Source organism: Cricetulus griseus (assembly GCF_003668045.3).
Source record: "Cricetulus griseus strain 17A/GY chromosome 1 unlocalized genomic scaffold, alternate assembly CriGri-PICRH-1.0 chr1_0, whole genome shotgun sequence".
Classification (NCBI taxonomy): Eukaryota; Metazoa; Chordata; class Mammalia; order Rodentia; family Cricetidae; genus Cricetulus; species Cricetulus griseus.
This window is the reverse complement of record NW_023276806.1, coordinates 218,594,881-218,612,787: the sequence shown is the minus strand read 5'-3', so window position 1 is coordinate 218,612,787 and position 17,907 is coordinate 218,594,881.

Here is a 17,907-nt window from a genome sequence, read left to right as displayed (position 1 = left end):
CCCTCCCCCGCCCCCCTTCCCACCTGTATCCCATCCTATCCCCCCTCCACTCTCCAGGCAGGGTAGGGTCCTCGACCTGGGCTCCCCAAAATCCACCACATCATCCTGGGCCGAGGCCTGACCATTTATATGAATAAAAAAAAAAAATGCAACTGCTGACTATGATGGCTGGTTGAGGGACACACATTCTCTGTCTGCCACTTACGCATTTGGAAATCACCAAACGATTTCGGTATTAGAATCATTCTTTGCTTTTTGCTGTTGTTTGTTTGTTTGTTTGTTTGTTTGTTTTGGCGCATCGTCTTGCCACAGCCCCCAGGCTGGCCTGCAATTCCCAAGTCCTCTGACTTCATTCAGCCTTTTAAGGGCTGGAATTACAGCTATGCACAGGTACATCTGCCTAGAATCATTCTTGAATAGCAGTTGTAAGGATTTGAGTTTACGTGGGAGAAGAAATCCAGTTTGAAGTTAATATATAACCTGGTTCTTTTACATGGATAGCTGAACATCCCATTTACCTCTCAGCAGAGAACAGAGAACCTCAGGGGTAAAAAAAAAGAACCAAAAGGAAGTTAATAAAGACTAGGAAACAGGTTCCTGCCTAGACCCAGCTTTAGAAGTCGGACCAATGACCTGTAGATGCTGGGTTTCACTTGGCATCTCCAACATGATGAGCTTGGTGCCTAGTGAATGAATAAAGGAACGAATGTTCAGTGGCAAGGTGAGAAGGTGTTTAGTAAATGTTGTTGGGGACAGCTTCATAAAAGTGACAGTGGACTCACACACTGGGGTGGTGTGAGGGTGTGGGGAGTAAACTTTAAAGCATTTTAAAGAGAGCCCCTTCGAGGCTTCCCCCCTGCTCATTGGTCCAGTGTCAGCCATATTTTCCTCCCTGCCATTGCATGGAAGGCAGCCAATGAGCTCAGTATCGTCCAGTAGACGGCGCTGTTGTACTCTAGCCTTGCCAATCCGCTTAGGCCATCCTTCCTCACCTTAGGTTTTGGTAAGGACTACAGACATTTGGGAAGTACTTTTTAAAATTAGATGCAAAAATATCTACTGAGCCCACTTCTGTTTTCAGAGCAGCATAGTAAATAAAATAAAAAGAAACATTTATGTTTCCCCTGTTCTGGTATCTAAACAACCTCTGCATGGGATCCTGACACCTTTGGCTGAAGGAAGTATCCAGTGTGTGTGTGTGTGAGTGTGTGTGTAAAATAGTGGTCAAGTATCTCCAGCATCTAACCGCCGTCCTGTTTTGGTTGAGGGCCCCAAGTCACACACTTGGTGGGAGGCCTGGGACGAACAGAGTGGGTCTCTTTTCAGGGAGGAGAGGAACACTAGACCATTGTGAAGCAAGGTGTAGGGGCTGCTGCTGGATGGCTGAGGGAATGCTGTCCCCAGATACCCACTACCAAAGGATCTACAGGGCAGCACCAGCTTTGACCTCAAAGGGACTGAGGCAGATGCCACCCTGGCCTGGGGTCAAACTGTGTGTGGGGACAGGGAAAGGAATGTAGACTTTGGCTGAGTGAAGAGAGGAAATCTGGACACCTAGGGAAGGCAGCTGCCAGGCAGCAGTGTAGGAAGCACCAATCTGACAGCAGTCTGGGAGGTCTTTCTTATAAAATTTATAAAAGTGAAGAGCAACCACAAACTGCCGAAAACGCTCAGAGTGGGGCCTACGTGGTGGAAATCCTTATTTTCAGTTGGGAGTTGGTGCTGGTGAAGTTGGATTAGAGATGGGAATGTATCCATGTGAGCCTAGAATTGTTCCATCCCCCAATTCTGATAGATTTTAGAACTCGGTCTTTTTCATTACCCTAAAAAACAGGTCGTTGTTCTCATCCCGAGTCTCTCTCTGGGTTGCTGTGACAGCCACACACGGGAAAGTTTGTCAGTTCTAAAGTCTTCCAAAAAGACGTGAAGCCCTGCATCAGCTAGAGACAGGGCCACTTGGCTCTCATCATCCAAATGCTTCCATGTCATAGCACAGAATTCAGAAATGTTGTAAATAGTAAATACTTAAAAAAAAAAGCAAACAAAAGACCAGCAACAGACAAGTCAACAACAGAATCAAGGCAAATGCAGGCCGTCACTGACAAGCATCTCAGCGGAAGGGTTTTATGCTACCGTGCACCATTCACTGCGCTGTTTTCTTCCTATCGGGAGTATGAAGCCCTTCACTCAGAAACCTTCAGCATTTAGCTCTTCCATGGTTGTTGCTTTGGACTTGGTTAATATAATCAGATACAATCCAGAAAAGGCTGGTCTGTGACCTCAGGAGTTTGAGGACGCAAGCCTCTGCCAGGTAGAACAAGATAAAGATGAAGTGTTTGCAAAAACCTAGAGGGCTCATGGGATGTGCTGCATGTCAGGCTGATTTCTAGATAAGCAAGAGAGCAAGGAGTTAAAAGCAATAGCTGCACTACGAAGTAAGACTTTGCAGAATAAATGGGAACTCCCCAGACCAACTGAAGTAGCCTAAAAACAGAACAACTCAACAGAAAACAAGTGGATGGTCAAAGACTCAAATCCTTCAGGACGCACGAGAGCGAGCCACCTTTAACGTTTCCTATAAACAAACAGGCACACATTAAAGTCAACCTAGCAGTCTTTGTTCCCAGATATTTTTAAGCTGTTTCTACTCTAGCAACTGGAATACAGAATTCAAAAAGCTGGCTGATGAAATGAATCCAAGTCAAAGTATCAAATAATCACCGAGTCCAGGAACCGAGGGTAAATTCTAGAATGTGGCTGTGTGGTTTAGTTTTGGCTTCCCCTCCACCACAGGGCCAGCTGCAGCTCTTCTCTCCCATAGCTCTGCTTTGCCGCTTTGTTTTATGCTTCATACAGAAGAAATGGCCACCAAAATTGGGGTATCCTGTGGGAAGTGAAAACTATAGGCCCTATTAAGCAAATGAAGAGATAAACATCATCACCAAGCTCAACTCGAGTTCTAAATGTCTAGGGTTAGGGAAGAAGTTAGTTACAAGGACTCAGTAGCGTGATGAAACATTATGCAGCCATTTAAATGAACAGAAAATGTTTACCACACCATGAAAGAGAGAAGGAGAGAATTAGAATTCAAAGGGAGATTGGACATAGTCTGAAGGCCAATGTGGAAACAAATGCAGAAAGGAAATGGGGGTTATGGTCATTCTTGTTGATAGATTTAGTTATCTCAGTACTGTTTTTAATTGGATTTTAAATAATTACATTGTGTTTTTAATGTCTTAAGGATTTCTCTGTGTAGCTCTGGCTGTCCTGGAACTCGCTTGTAGGTCAGGCTTGAACTCACAGAGATCTCTGCCTCCTGAGTGTGGGGATTAAAAGCATGTGCCACCACCACTGTCTGGTTCATGTTGCCTTTTTTTTCCTGGTTAAAAATATAGATGTTTTATGGTGGAAGTGCTTCTGTGTATGTTTATCTTATTGGTTGTTGAATAAAGCACTGTTGGCCAATAGGGGAGCGAGAGGATTCTGGGAAATGTAGTAAAGAGAAGTCTTGTGATCCAGGCAGGAAGTGACATAGCAGGCAGACTCAAAATATAAGCAGGGACAAGCAGAAAATCGCTTTCTTCCTTTTCCCCCTCCTCTCTTCTCTGGGAGCCGCCATGTGAGCCCAACAAGAGAGGACACTTGCCACTGGCATCCTCAATCAGATAAGTCTTTTTAAAATATATAGATGAATAATTATGGTTGATACTTAAGACAGAGATAGCAGATAAGAAATCTTAGTCATTAGCCAGCAGCATTGTACCTAATATAAGTCTCTCTGTGCTACTTGGGACCTTAACGTGGTGGCGGGTGGAACTTGGGCGGCTGGCAGAAAGATTTATCATTGCAGATGTTCACTCAGGCAGTGGTAGTGCATGCCTTTAATCTTAGCACTCTGCAAGCTGAAGAAGACAGATCTTTGTGAGTTCAAGGTCTTTGTGGTCTACAGAGTGAGTTCCAGGGCAGCCAGGGCTACACAGAGAAATCCTGTCTCAGAAAACAAAACAAAACATGTATGTGTGTGTGTGTGTGTGTGTGTGTGTGTTTATTTCTATATGTCTATCTATATATGAGCACACACACACACACACACACACACACACACACACACACACACACACACACAAGTATGTTCAGGCTGCCATTTTGAGCTCAGAAAAATGGAAAATAAATAAGTAAATTCCTCTCCAAACCTTTAATATTCAATTTCAGTTCAAGTTGGCTTTGCTTGTTTTATGTCTCCTCTTCTTCTTACCTCATGCTGTCCCATGCTTTTCTCTGGAGGAAGTCCCAGGGTCTGCTACCACTGCCCCTGAAGTGCACTACTTTTCATATTGAACGGATATTAAATGTCGCCCCTCAAGTGAATACTGCAATAAGGTTTTAAAAGGCACAGATGTAAGCAGTAGGAGAAAATAGTCTAGGATATCCTTCCAACTGTGTTTGGCTCATAAATAGTTTGCCTTTAGAATGCACTGCAGTCAGTGCTGGCTCCATATAAGAAAGGAAGAGACGGGTGCAAGAGACTGATATGAAGGGCCCTCCATGTTCCGGAGCTTCCTCAGGCCAGTCTGGCTGACGGCACATGGAACTCACTGAGGATTCCTCAGCTTCCTCTGCACCATGGCACTGTTAGTGCTACAAATACACACTGAGACTCCCAGAAGCACAGCCGTGGCTAAGTCACTGCTAGAGCAGACAAGAGGCTGGATTTGAACCCCGATCTTCTCACTTCATATCTAGGACTTTTTTATTCCAACTGGTTTCAGTAAATTGAATTGAATTGATTTATCTTAAAAAAAACTTATTATTATTTGTTTTTGCAGGGTCTTATGCAGCTCTGGCTTGCTTTGAACCTGTGATCTTCCTGCCTCAGCCTCTTGAATGTTGTGATTATAGGATGCGCCAGTGTGACTGGAGGCTTTTTTTTTTTTTGAACAAAAAGACTGTGTATATGTGTGTGTGTCCTTTCAAATTTAATAATATCGTGTAAAATATTCACATCTTATAGCAAAAAATATGAGATACAAAAGAATGGAAACAAAACAAACCAGAAAATTAAAAGTAGAAAGTCAGACTGGGAAAGGTGAAGTCATCCTCCTGCAGCAGATGGGAACGAACACAGAGACCGTTGGACTACACACAGCTGGACTACATGCACAGAGCATCCTAAAAGAGATGTCTCCATCAAATCCCCCTCCCCCAGAGGACTCTGGAAACCCTGCAGAACATGTGGCAGAAAGAGTGTAAGAGCCAGAGCAATCTTTCCATGACTCCATGGAAAGAGCATCTTCCAGACACAGCAGGACTGACACACATATGAACTCACAGAGACTGTGGCAGCACACAGGGTCTGCCCAGGTCCCAGTCAGATGGGGTCCTGGTGCTGAGAGGGGGAAGTGGACACGATTCTGATCCTCACCCTTAATCCAGAAGCTATCTCCAATTGTCAACTGCTCACACAGGAAAGATTAGTTTTCTACAAAGGAGTCTCACTGCTTATATAAACCACCCTGAAGGGTGGTCCCATGCCCAGCAGTCAATGGGCAATGAAAAAAGATCTCAATGGTAGTTTTGGAGACTTTTTGTTTTTTTGTCTCATATTGCATTACTTGGACATTCTTTTTTTTTTCTTACTGGCCTTTTGCTTATATATTATTTCCAGTTTTGTGTTTTTATGGTATGTGTGTTTCTCATGCTTTTTCTTCTTCTGTTTGTTTTGTTTCATTCTGGTTTGTTTTTCTTTTCTTTGTCTATTTACTTTCTAAAATGAGAGAGAAAGAAGTCATGGAATTGGATGAATGGGGGTGATCTGGGAGGAGATGAGAGGAAACAGATCACAATATATAGTACGGAAAATATTGTCAATGAAAAAACAGAAAAATGGAGCCAATGAGATAGAGACACAATCATAAAGGACTCCAGCTAAATCATTTTACTTGTAAGTTCAGTCTCTGCGTTGGCAAATATAATGCTACCTGATTCACAAGAGGCACACCAGTTCCAACTTGACTGCTATAAGTCTAGGTGTGATCTTTTAGTTGTACCAGCTAGCAAAGGATTCTGGGCTGGCAGATTTATGGGCTTGCCTAAGTAGGAAAGTTGTACTTTCATGGGGGCCAGACATGTTCTGTCTCTTTTGATGATGGCCTGTTGGAGCCATAGTGATTGACACATCACTCAGAGAGGTCCAGTGCTCTGGAAGGATCTGAAGGCAGAAGGAGAGATTGCAGTTGTTTAGTGAAAGCGGGAACTAAAACATTAGCTTCTCTTTAATCTAGGTCATTTATTCTGGGTAATGAAGGCAAAATAAATGTTATCTCAGAAGTCTGGGTCCTTCACTGAGGCCCTGGGTAAGTCTGGGCAGGCGACACTGCACTATTAGATTTAAACTAATTTATAGGTGAATGAGGAAACAGAATTTCATTGTGTGATGCTCCCTCCAATTCTCATCTCTGTGTTGAAAGTGTCTTGCTGTAAGACCCCTAATTTAAAAGTTGATCTGAAGAGTCAGGACTGAGGTTAAATGTTTGTTAACTTGAGCAGATCAAGGCTGGTAATACCTTCTCCCTCAAGTATCAACTTTTATTTTTCCACATCCATGATCATCCTCATCAATGATATTTTTGAAAGAACTGAAGATGTTATGAACTTTTCAGTATGACAGGCTCAAGAACTACTTAAAGAAATGCTATAGCACTGGAAAAATAAATGAAGAGTACAAGTGAGAAAAGACGCTGTAGAGATAGGAGTAGGTAGACGTTCTCTGGAGGGAGAGATGGAAACAAAAGATTTATTCTTGTTCTTTTTGTTTTGTTTTTGTTTTTGAGACAGGGCTTCTCTATGCAACAGTCTTGGTTGTTCTGGAACTTACATTAGACCAAGCTGGACTTGAACTCAAAGATCTGCCTGCCTCTGCCTCCCAAGTGCTAGGATTAAAGGCATGCACCACCACGGCCTGTCTGAAGATTTCTTAGTTAATATGCCACCCAAATGTTTACTAAGTTCAGGACTTGTACTAGTAAGTTTCCAGGTATCATTTGGTTATAGATTTTGTGATATAAAAATACATATGTATAAGAATACAGTGTAGGAAACAAGATATTTTATTAGAATTCAAGGGAGAAGTTAAAGAGTCCCTTTGAGCCGGCCGTTGGTGGTGCACGCTTTTAATCCCAGCACTTGGGAGGCAGAGGCAGGTGGATCTCTGTTAGTTCGAGGCCAGCCTGGTCTCTAGAGCAAGTGCAAGGATGGGCTCCAAAGCTACACAGAAAAACTCTGTCTTGAAAAAAAAAAAAAAAAAAAAAAAAAAAAAAAGAGTCCCTTTGACCACAAACGTAAAGGACAATGGTATAAATATCTCTGAGGAGCGGAAGTATCAGGAAATAGGCCTAGGAGTTTGCTCAGGAAGTAAGTACTTGCCTTGCAAACACATACATGACTTTGTTCCTCAGAAGCCATGTAAAAGGGTTAGGTCTGGTAGTGTGCTCTTGTAATCCCACACCTGAGGAGACAGAAACTGGAGGTCCCTGAGGGCTCAGTGGCCTGCCACTCTAGCCTACCCTGGGGACTCCAGGCCAATAAGAGGCCATCTCAAAGGAGGTGAGTAGCTTTCCTGGGGATGACAACTGAGGTATTTCTCTGGCTTCCACATGTGTACCCTCACACCATAAACATGTACACACATTTAAAAATGTGCCAGGAAAGAGCACGTGACTCCAAAGTGACACAAAAGTTTAAGAAACTGAGGCCAGGTAAAGGCTGTGGAAGGCCTCTTCTATGAACAGAGGACAGTAGACAGATACACTAATTCTGACTGGGTGCCAAGCACAAGAAGTATACTTTCAGGATCCTGTGATCCTTGGGGCATCTCCCAGACATCTGGCATCCTTGAGACTTGACTTGTTTTGTGGGTTTTTGCTTTTTGTTTTCAGAGGTCATCTGGCTGTTTTTGTCACTTGGCCAAACAGAAAGTCAAGTCATATTTTTTAATAACCTAATGAGGTGATGAGAAGTTTAGAGGTACTGGGCAGGTTTTAGTTGACCTTCGAAACACATTTGAAGGGGGGCATCTGTCTCAAGGTCAGGTCCACAAGCAGGAGAAGGTCACAGTAAGAGTCAGGATGTGTGGCCAGGCCCACACTGGGCTTCTGAGCTCACTCACAGGGAGACCTGGCATATCACTTACCACTCTGAACCTCGACTTCCTTAACTCTAAGATGATGTCTGCAGAGCTTGCTCTGCTTTCCCAGAGTCTTACAAGGACCAAATTAAGTGATAGCTTATTTAAGTTAATGCTTTGTTCTTCTAACAGCAGGGATGTCTTGTGAGTTTTCAGCCCTTCGACCTCCAGCCTCTAACATCGTATCCAGCAGGCACTTGATAAATTAAATTACATTGCACAATGCTTGCCTATCATGCTTGTTAGAGCCCATCTCTGCATAAATTGGTGTAGTGGCACTTGCCTATAATGCTGACAATTTTGTGATGGAGGCAGGTGGATCAGAAGTTCAAGATCATCTTTGGTTACATAGCAAATCTGAGGCCAGATTAGACTATATGAGACAATGTCTCAATTAAAAAAATGTTAAATTGTGTTATTCTTTAAGCAAACCACCCTGCATTGCTTGAGCGTCTTTAATGAAAGTTAGACTGTCCCAGAGGGCACTTATTCCTTTGGCCCATCATACCAGATCAGGCTGCACTTCTCTGATGAAGTACAGTGTTGTCTTCCTCAGCTGCAACCATTGATGGGTCCATTATATCATGTGGCTTTCCTTTGGCCCCCATTCATTAATATCTACACAATGTCATTTGTCGTATGGAGGGATTTGCCCTTCAAGATCACAAGGTCTGGTCTGTGTTAGTTAACAACTACCCACACTGGGCAGCTTAGCACACTACTCAGCAGGAAATCACATTGGAAATGATTTGTTTGATTTTAGTCTTGTCATCCTGGGTAGCTCTGCATTGCTTTATCTGAGCTTGCGAAACAGCTCTGAATGTGAGTGGTCAGAATCAAGTCGTGTTCTCGCCCTTCATCACATTTGGCACATTTTCTTTCCGGACACATCCAGTGGATATTGTGCAGACATTCTCCAGCTAATCTCAGGAAGACTGAAGTCTTTAGAAGGCCACTCTTCATATTTAGGGGTAAGTGGCAAGAGCAGGAAATGCTTACTTCTGTTTGGGTTGTGTTTTCTTAGCTTGGAGAAGAATTATAACTTAATGGGATTGATTAATGACCCCCACAGGAGACACAGTCCTGTAGCTGGGACCGAATGGGTTGAGTGCATAGTTTGCTTTTCAATCTCCCAAGATTTTTAGCAGTTGTAAAGCATTTACTACCCAGTTTACTTTGGGGAGGTAGATTCCGTAATTTAAAAATGTGCTTTGAATGGAAGGCCCAGGGCTTTCTGTAGAGGCTTCTGGAGACTGTCACCTCCAAAAGAAAATGACAATGTCTCATCTCACAGAGAACAATTAAGTTCTCGTGCAGTCACTTTCAGAACTGTTGTCATCTGATTTGCTGATGTAGAATATTTATTAGGAAAAAGAGAACATGTCAGACTGGCTTGTTGAAGATGCCAACACCTTAGCATGAAGACAAAAGTTGAGCTATGGGTGCCAAGAGGCTCAGCCCCTCTTGGTCTTGGGATACTGTGACATGCTTGGTTGATGGCCTTCTTTGAATCTTTCCAAAGCTCCTGGCCAGATAAAGTGCAAGTCCCTGGTGAGTAGGAACTGGAGCTTGTCCTTAGTCTGTCTCCTCTTGATAGTGATTCAATATATTAGATGTTGTCCATGAGTACATTAATGCAACAAGCCATTTGCTGTGTTCTTCAGGAAAAAAAAAAAGTGAGCTAAAGCAAACTCCTGTTTTCATAGAGCTTTCTTTGTGGTAGCAGAGAAAGCAACCTATGAGCAATCAAATGAAAAGACAGAGCTATCTGTGATTGCTTCAACTGCAATGGTGGTGGGATGGGATTCAGCTGCTTCCAGCTATGGAGAGTGCTTTGGATTAGGCGGCCGGGAGAGGGTACTCTGAAGACCATTTGAACAGAGGCTTGACTGGAGAGGGCAAGGGAGAGCGTGAATGGATCAACCTGGAAAAGGCAGTCCAAACAGATGGACAGTACAAACAGAAGAAGTGTGCAGCTGTCATAAAGAAATTGCTCTCTGTAGTTTAGCTGGTTGCAGTTTATGTTGGAACACCAACTCTGTGCCTTGATTGGCTTTCATTGTTAACTTGACACAACCTAGAATCACCTGGGAAGAAGGAACTGTTGCTGAGGAAGTTTCTAGATCACATTAGCATTTTAACATGCCTGTGAGACACTGTGTTTATTGCTGTTCTATGCAAGAGGCCCTAGCCCACTGTGGATGACACCATCCCTATGCAAGAGTTTCTTGGACCTATGAAATCCTGGCTAGGCATCAGCCTGTGAGTGAGCTAGAAAGCAAATCAGTAAGCAACATTCCTCCATAGTTTCTGGTTCAGCTCCACTTAGTGCCTGTCCTAACTTCCCTTCATGGCTTGCCACCTGGAAGTGTAAGCCAAATAAAACCTTTCCTCCCATAAGTTGCCATCGGTCTGAATATTTTATCATAGCAAAAGAAAAAAAAAAGCAACCCAGAACTCTCTGCGACTTCACTTTCCTAAAGCAATACTAAAGACAGTGGTTTTCACTGAGAAGTTCCGGTTTGAGCTGGGGATGTAGCTCAGTGGAGGAGCGCTTGCTGAGCACGTGCAAGGCTTTGGCTTTAGTTCTCAGCACCTCGACAAACAGAACACAAAGTAAAGCAAACAAAAAGCCAAACACACACCTTCCTGGGAGTCAGTTAAAATGTTACGCCTTTCTACAATCATTCTTGTGTTTACTTCTCACATAAACTCTGCAAAATTCGTATGATTCTTAAAGCCGCTCAAAGCCATTCTCCCAACAGGGGGAAGAGACTAGAAGTGGTTCGTGGGCGCCAGGATTCAACCGCTGCAATTTGAATCAAGGGCCAGTAGCATTAATACCAAATAAAACTTGGGATGAACAGAGCCAGCTGTGGGGAAGCCGGGGTTTCTGCACTTGGAAGGTTCTCCCTCCGCTGTCTGTGACCTCCTCTGCTCCAAACCCTGCTTGGGGCCTTTGCAGGTCATTTGGAATGGCGGTTACCAGTGGACTGCCACCTCCAGCTCTGAAGTTTTTTTCCCACAAAAAATCACCCCTAGCTCCCAAGCCTTGGCAAAAGCCCACTTCGGTTTAGGTAAAGTGACATACCCAGCGCAGCAGAAATGCCAGTGGACATTGAGATTCTGTGCAACTAGAGGCAGCTGATAAGCCTGGCTCTGCACGAGAGCTGCTGTGTGACCTCAGTCAAGTCTTCGGATCCAAGAGCCTCTGTTTCGATTCTACTGCATACCTTGCTAAATGTGGTTTCTCCTGTGTAAGCCAAGTGAGGTCACAGGGAATGATAATTATATAAATAAAACAGAAGCAGTATTTGAGCATCCCAACATTGTCATAAGCATGTTGACTATGAAAATGCATCACTGTGAGGAACTTCTGCGCCTGGTTTACATCTCTATTTCTGATCTCATGGGTCCATGTTACATCTGATTCTTCAATTCTCACTTCTCTGACCAAACAAAACCAAACCAAAACAAAACATGGCCTTTCGTCAATGGTTTAAAACTTGTTCCTCTGGAAACTAGATCAATTAGAGCAATACCTACCTTTGGAATTGAAGCTACGCAGCTGCAATTCTACCAAGTGCATTTACTTTACTGTAGAGAATATTCTTAGCCAGAAATCAGGAGAAATGAGATTTTGGGTTTTGTTTTAGTTTTGATATGGGATTTTACTGCATTGCTCGGTCTGGGCAGGAGCTCGCAACCCTCCTGCCTTAGCCTCCCAAGTACTGAGATTATAGCTATGCATCTCTAAACCCAGCTGCAACTGGGATTGAATTGACCAATTCTGGTCTAACTATAAAGTAAACATAAATTAGAAAGCCAAAGCTCTTTTTACTTTGTAGAAAATATTATTATTACTTTTTGATGTTGTTGTTTTCCGAGACAGGGTTTCTCTATGTAGCTTTGGAGCCTGTCCTGGAACTCACTCTGTAGGCCAGGCTGGCCTTGGACTCGATGGAGATTTGCCTGCCTCTGCCTCCCGAGTGCTGGGATTAAAGGTGTGTGCCACCAACACCGGGCTGTAGAAAATGTTTTTTGAAGTATCAGTTTGCAGCCCAGTATGGTTTGCCATCTCAGTGTGTATGCATGAGTCTATGTACATGTGTGCACATGTGGATGTTTTATGTATAGCTGACTGGCTATTCTGAGCATCTTTGCTAAAATCTGTGTACATTGCAGTGCACACACTCATGCACAGCAAATAACTGAGTTAAGAAATGAATGAACTCTAAGAGCACTGAGGACCCCATCATATAGTAACCTGATGTTCAAAGGTCTACAGTATATTAAGTGCTCAGGTTTGGTACCAGTTCCCTGGGATTGGAACCCTGGCCAGGTTACTCAGCTTTGAGGCCATGGAAAAGTTATTTTCTTGGAACCCCTCGTTTTTCATTGGCAAAATGAAGGAGGTAATGAGACCCACTTCTCAGAGTGGTCCAGTGAAGGTAGGACCTGATGTATATTTTTACTGTAATGGCTATTGTCGTTGGCTGTGACACATTCCCTTCCAGTAACTCCATGAAACAGGAACTATTACAGGGAGCAAACTGTCTGAGGTCACTCCTTGAGGACCAAAGCAGCTGACCACCCATCCTGTATCTATCTCTGTTCCAAATCCAGACTCAAAAACATCACTCTGAGCTGCCCCAGGCTTGTTTCCTCTTCACAGCGCTTATCTGCCTTTACCTGCTTCTCCTTTATCCTTGCCTTCTTTTCTCCTCTCAGCCCGCTTCCCAATCCAGTTCCAATGAGTGGCAAACATTAGCAGAATGGGACGGCACTGGGCAGTCAAAACTGAGGACCCAATCCCTTGTTTCCATCTAATTCAGTTTCTAAGAACTACTTTGGTGATCATGATGTTTTCACTGGAACAGACATTAGCAGTGGTCTTGAATGAATCCTTTCATATTAATGATTTTTTTTTTTGTTTCTAACTTACTAAAACCATTCTATTTCTAAGATTTGGAGAATCTTGTGGTCTTGGAAGCATTTTTTTTCCCCCAGCTAATGTGCTATCTCTTTAGAATGTATTCTTCCTCAGGTCCTGAGGAAAATCTGAATGGGGTCTAAAGTGATCACTTGCACCTGGGTGTATACTGACACTTCTCTCTGTAGGGTTTGACCTGCCTTCTCTGAAGGTAGGGTTGAGAAGGTTGCCTCCACCATGTCTTTCTTTCCCAGTAACGGTAGTGAGGCATGGCTGCATTCTAAAGAGAAGGAGGAAAATTGCTTTTCCATCCAAAAGTATAAGACTATGACTCATGCTGGATGGGTTCAGAGTACTGGTCCCCAAATCCAGATTGACAACAAAAGCTGAGGGATCCTGGGTAGACAAGGTAGCAGGTTGGAATTCAGAGGTCTGTATCTAGGGGGTGTAGGTTCACTGGAAAGATCTGAGAGAGAAAGTTGGAGATAAGTGCTTAAAAAGCGGAATTTTTAAGAGTAACAAACCAACCTAAGTTGCTTGTCCTGAGTGGCTTTCCCGGTCCTAGATAATCGGAGGAACTCCAAACTCCAAACTCAGTGAATGGGGAATCCAAAGAAAACCAACCCAGCCCCCTAAACAAAGTGGAAATTTCCGTCTGCCCCGAAGGGCTCCAACCCCAGCCATAGAGGAAGCAAAGGGCGAAAACAGCTCTGCCTGAAATGACCTCCTATTTTAAGAAAAATCAACAGCCCCAAAAGAAGGAAAGGAAAAATAAAGTTCCACCCAGAAGGAAATTGTATGTAAACAGCCCGAAGGAAGCCGGAGGTCTGAGAAGGCTAGCACAGGGAAGGGAGCAAGCAGGGAAAGGCACCATTAGCCCTGACAATGTCAGCTCTCAACTTTGCTGCACTGCTCTGTGATTGACAAGAAGGGCTTGAGGGTGGGAGGCGCCAGACAAAAGCGAGCCGGCTAAAAAGTCCCCTCTGCAGCGTGCAAACTTTGATCTTTGGAGTTTGCTATTCTTCCCCCCCCCCCACTCTCACCCACCCCCCACTCCCACCCCACCCCCCCACTCCCAGGACTTTGCTAGTGTGTAACCCAGGGAAGAACAGCAACCACAAAATGTTGGCTGTAATTTTCTGCAATTTGTCACATGCCCTCTGAGAGCCCTGGTGAGACGGTTTTCTTTTGTTTTTAAGCTGCATCCTGTATGCTAGCAAAGGTAGTTCAGGAAAGATAAGAGGAAATTGGAATCTTCCTTCAGTGTTCCCAGGTTTGGGGCTGTATGAACCCACAGGACCCTGTGTGTGTGTGTGTGTGTGTGTGTGTGTGTGTAAGCCAGAGGACAAAGTTGTCAGGAACCATCTACCTCTTTTTTTTTTTTTTTAATTTTTGCATAGGGTCTCTGGACAGTCTTGAACTCACAAACTAGGGTAGTAAACTGTCCAGCTAGACAGCTCCAGGGATCTTCCAGTCACTACTTCTAGGACAAAGTGTCTGCAACCACACCCTGACCTTATTTATTTATTATTATCATTATATTTTTAATGTGAGTTCTGGGGAATCAAACTTAGGTCCTCCTGCTTACAGAGAGATGATTTTGCCAACTGAGCCGTTGCCTCAGCCCCCCACAAGCCTATTTTAATTTTACTTAGGAACCTGTTTGGCCTAACACAGCCGAACAAACCCATCTTATGCTTAAAGATCTAATGCTTAAAAATCCAGAGTTTCCAGGCAAACTTTGATTTTTAATCGTTGTTGATAACGTAGATCTCAGGCTGATGGGTGTGTGTGTGTGTGTGTGTGTGTGTGTGTGTGTGTGTGTGTGTGTGACATCTTCTGGGGCTGAGTACCCACTGCCACCTTCGGCTTGAACACGCACCTGATAACTTGACATTCCCTCAGCCCACTTGCTTCTGTCTCTTCCTGCTGGCCCCTCCCATGGGGATTTGTATATTGGTCCATAGACATGATTAGGGAAATCTCATTTAGTTCAGGGTGTCACAGACTGTTGGGACATTATGGCTGTGTTTGGACTTAACACAGAGTTTTGACTGCTGCTGGTGTTCTCTCTGGGACAAAGGGAATGGCAACATCTATGTCCTGTATCTCTCCCATAGTGTTTGTAAGATTTCTGCTCCAGTATTTAAATTGGGTCCAGAATGATAGCATTCACCTCATCTTTAAACCTCTTTACAAAACCTGAAATATGGAATCTTATTGACTCCTCAGAAATCTCATTCTACTCTCACCTTCTTGTCATAGATACTTTATAGGCAGCATCTGGGATAGTTCAAACAGAGCCCAAAGTGAGCAAGAGAGAATAGTCTAATAAACTGTGTTACATGGTTTAATACAAGCCCGTGAGGCAATAGACATCAGTGTGGTATTTCCTTAACATTCAATTATTTATTCGTGCATCCATCCATCTATCCATCCATCCATCCATCCATCCATCCATCCTGCATTCTTTCAGCTCTATTCTGAGACTTCCACCTGCCTGCCTTAAGAAGCAGCCTGTAGGTATTCTGTCCACCCCAACTGGTTTTTACAATCTCATCATGGATTTTTACTTACCTTTACGGCCTCTTGGCCATTTTTGCAATTCAGTGGAGACCAGTATATAACCAACCCTTTCACACAAAATGGCCTGCCAGCAACCCAGGGGTGAGCTGCTTTTCAAAGGTCTCCTACCCTTAAATGAACCCCCTTTCCTGCTTTCAGGGATTCTGTTGTTGGAGCCACAAGGACCCTTAAGAAAAATCCTTGGAGGGAGCTGGTCCCTGCTGTCATTGAGACCCAAAAGAGAAGCTCCAAGGCTGAGGGGCTGCTCCCTAGATGTCATGAGGTTGCTTGTATTTCAAAAGAACTCTGTGGCTTTTAGCCTCTCTAATAAAGCAGTTTTGAGAAAGCTAAAAACGTAATCTGCCTTTTAAATCTGCTGTTCCTGCTGAGCCTAAATGGGGCTGCAGCAAAATGCCTGGCCAGCATTAGAGTTCCCTCAAGTCAATCAACTGAAATGGGGTTGCTTGGGGGCCTGAAATATATTTGAAAACACTCTGGGGGTGGTGCAAAATAACCGAACAAAGGCGAACTGCATGAAAGGAAGAAGCAGGCCGAGGCTTCCAAAGCTAAAGAGTCACTTCTGTGTTTCAGAAAGAATGGAAACTGAAGTAGGGATGCCGACCTTAACTGTTGATCTGTCTGATCAGAATGGTGGCTTTTTTGGGTTTGGCATTGAAAAAAATATTATTATAATGAATATGCCTTCAAATATACAGCATGAACTAGCTAGGGATGCACAGTGTGTTTGAATGAATGCCCAAGAACCCTAAGAGGACAGGCTCAGAACAATGATAAGGTGAAGATGGGCATGGCTGTTAGGCCATCTCACACACTTTCCTGATCCCATCAGAAAAGTGGAATAATTCTCAATGACTTGGTTCTTTGATAAGGCAAACTCTAGTTTCTGCATATCCCACTGGGGGAAAAATCAACACGAAGAACACTGAGAAGAAAACCTCTTGTTGAGAAACTTGTTTTAGAAAATGAAGGCACAGTTAAGAATGGGGCCCACAAAGTATTATGTTCTTAACAATTCCCTGGAAGATAATGCATGGATGGATGTGACTTAGGGAAAGGTTGACCTATGGTGAAATAGAAGTCAGTTTTGGATCACCCAACAAAAACCTAACTTATTTGATAGGGTTGGTTTGTTCTATCCCTAATAGACATCTTGTGATATAAAGAAGAGGAGCAGAATTCATTTTAATACATTTTTAATAAAAAAAATTTTAATTTTTAATCATTCAGCATTAGATTTACATGAAAGGCCTTCAGATTATAGTGACAAACTGAATTTTATGCTTGGATATATGGCAAGAAGACCAATAGCATTGCAGGAGGATGTTGGAGGGCCCTTCTCTCTTCTTTCACTCTACACAAAATACACTGAGTAGACCATCTTACCAGAAAGGTTTTTTTTCTTTCTTGGATGATACTGTGGAGGTAGAAACTTGAGTGCACTACTTCTGCCAGTATGCAATTTCTTGCTGTCCTTATAAGGCCAACGTGAGTGTCGGATGCAATGCCTCAGAACACTTGAGAAGGTGAATGCATATGAGCAAATTGCAAGGGATTGAAGCCTTGGTTTGGTAAGAATGGAAAAATCCCGATGCTTAGCCAAGGCCCTTCGGAAGGACTTTGATCTGGATATCTCAGGAGAGTGAGCTTGAGCCATTCCAGCATTCTCTGGTTTTGGACAGGCAAAGAATATAGTAAAGAAATAAATGAAATCCAAAGTTTTTAATGGGCTTTTAGAACTTCCACTTCTGGCTTCAAGTGTGAGACAAAAGGCAAATAGATATTGTCCTAAAAATGCTAAGCCAGGAGTTTTTTGTAACCTCAAAAAAACATTGGGGTTTGATGAGGTTCAGCTTTGGGGCAAGTTTCAGGACAGTGTTTGTTCTAGCAACTTCCTCCCTTCTCTGTGGAAAGTCTGTTGGAGCCTGTGGTGGCTCGGGAAGCCAAGCTCTGAGGGCTCTAGGCTTCAGTGTCATGAGACAGGCTCCAATCAGTCATTTGTGTCTCTGCCCACATTTTCTTCAGTGTGTTCTTTGGACTTAGGCCTTCCCAGACAAGCCGGTCCATGAAGGAGAGCCCAGACCTTTCTCATCCAGTTCTTTCTGGTGGAGCCTCCTTGTTTGTGCCCCACCTCCCAGCATCTCCAGAATACACCGGTTCCTGTTTGCTTAGAAGGGAGAAGCCCCATTGCTGCTTCATTTCTGCCTAA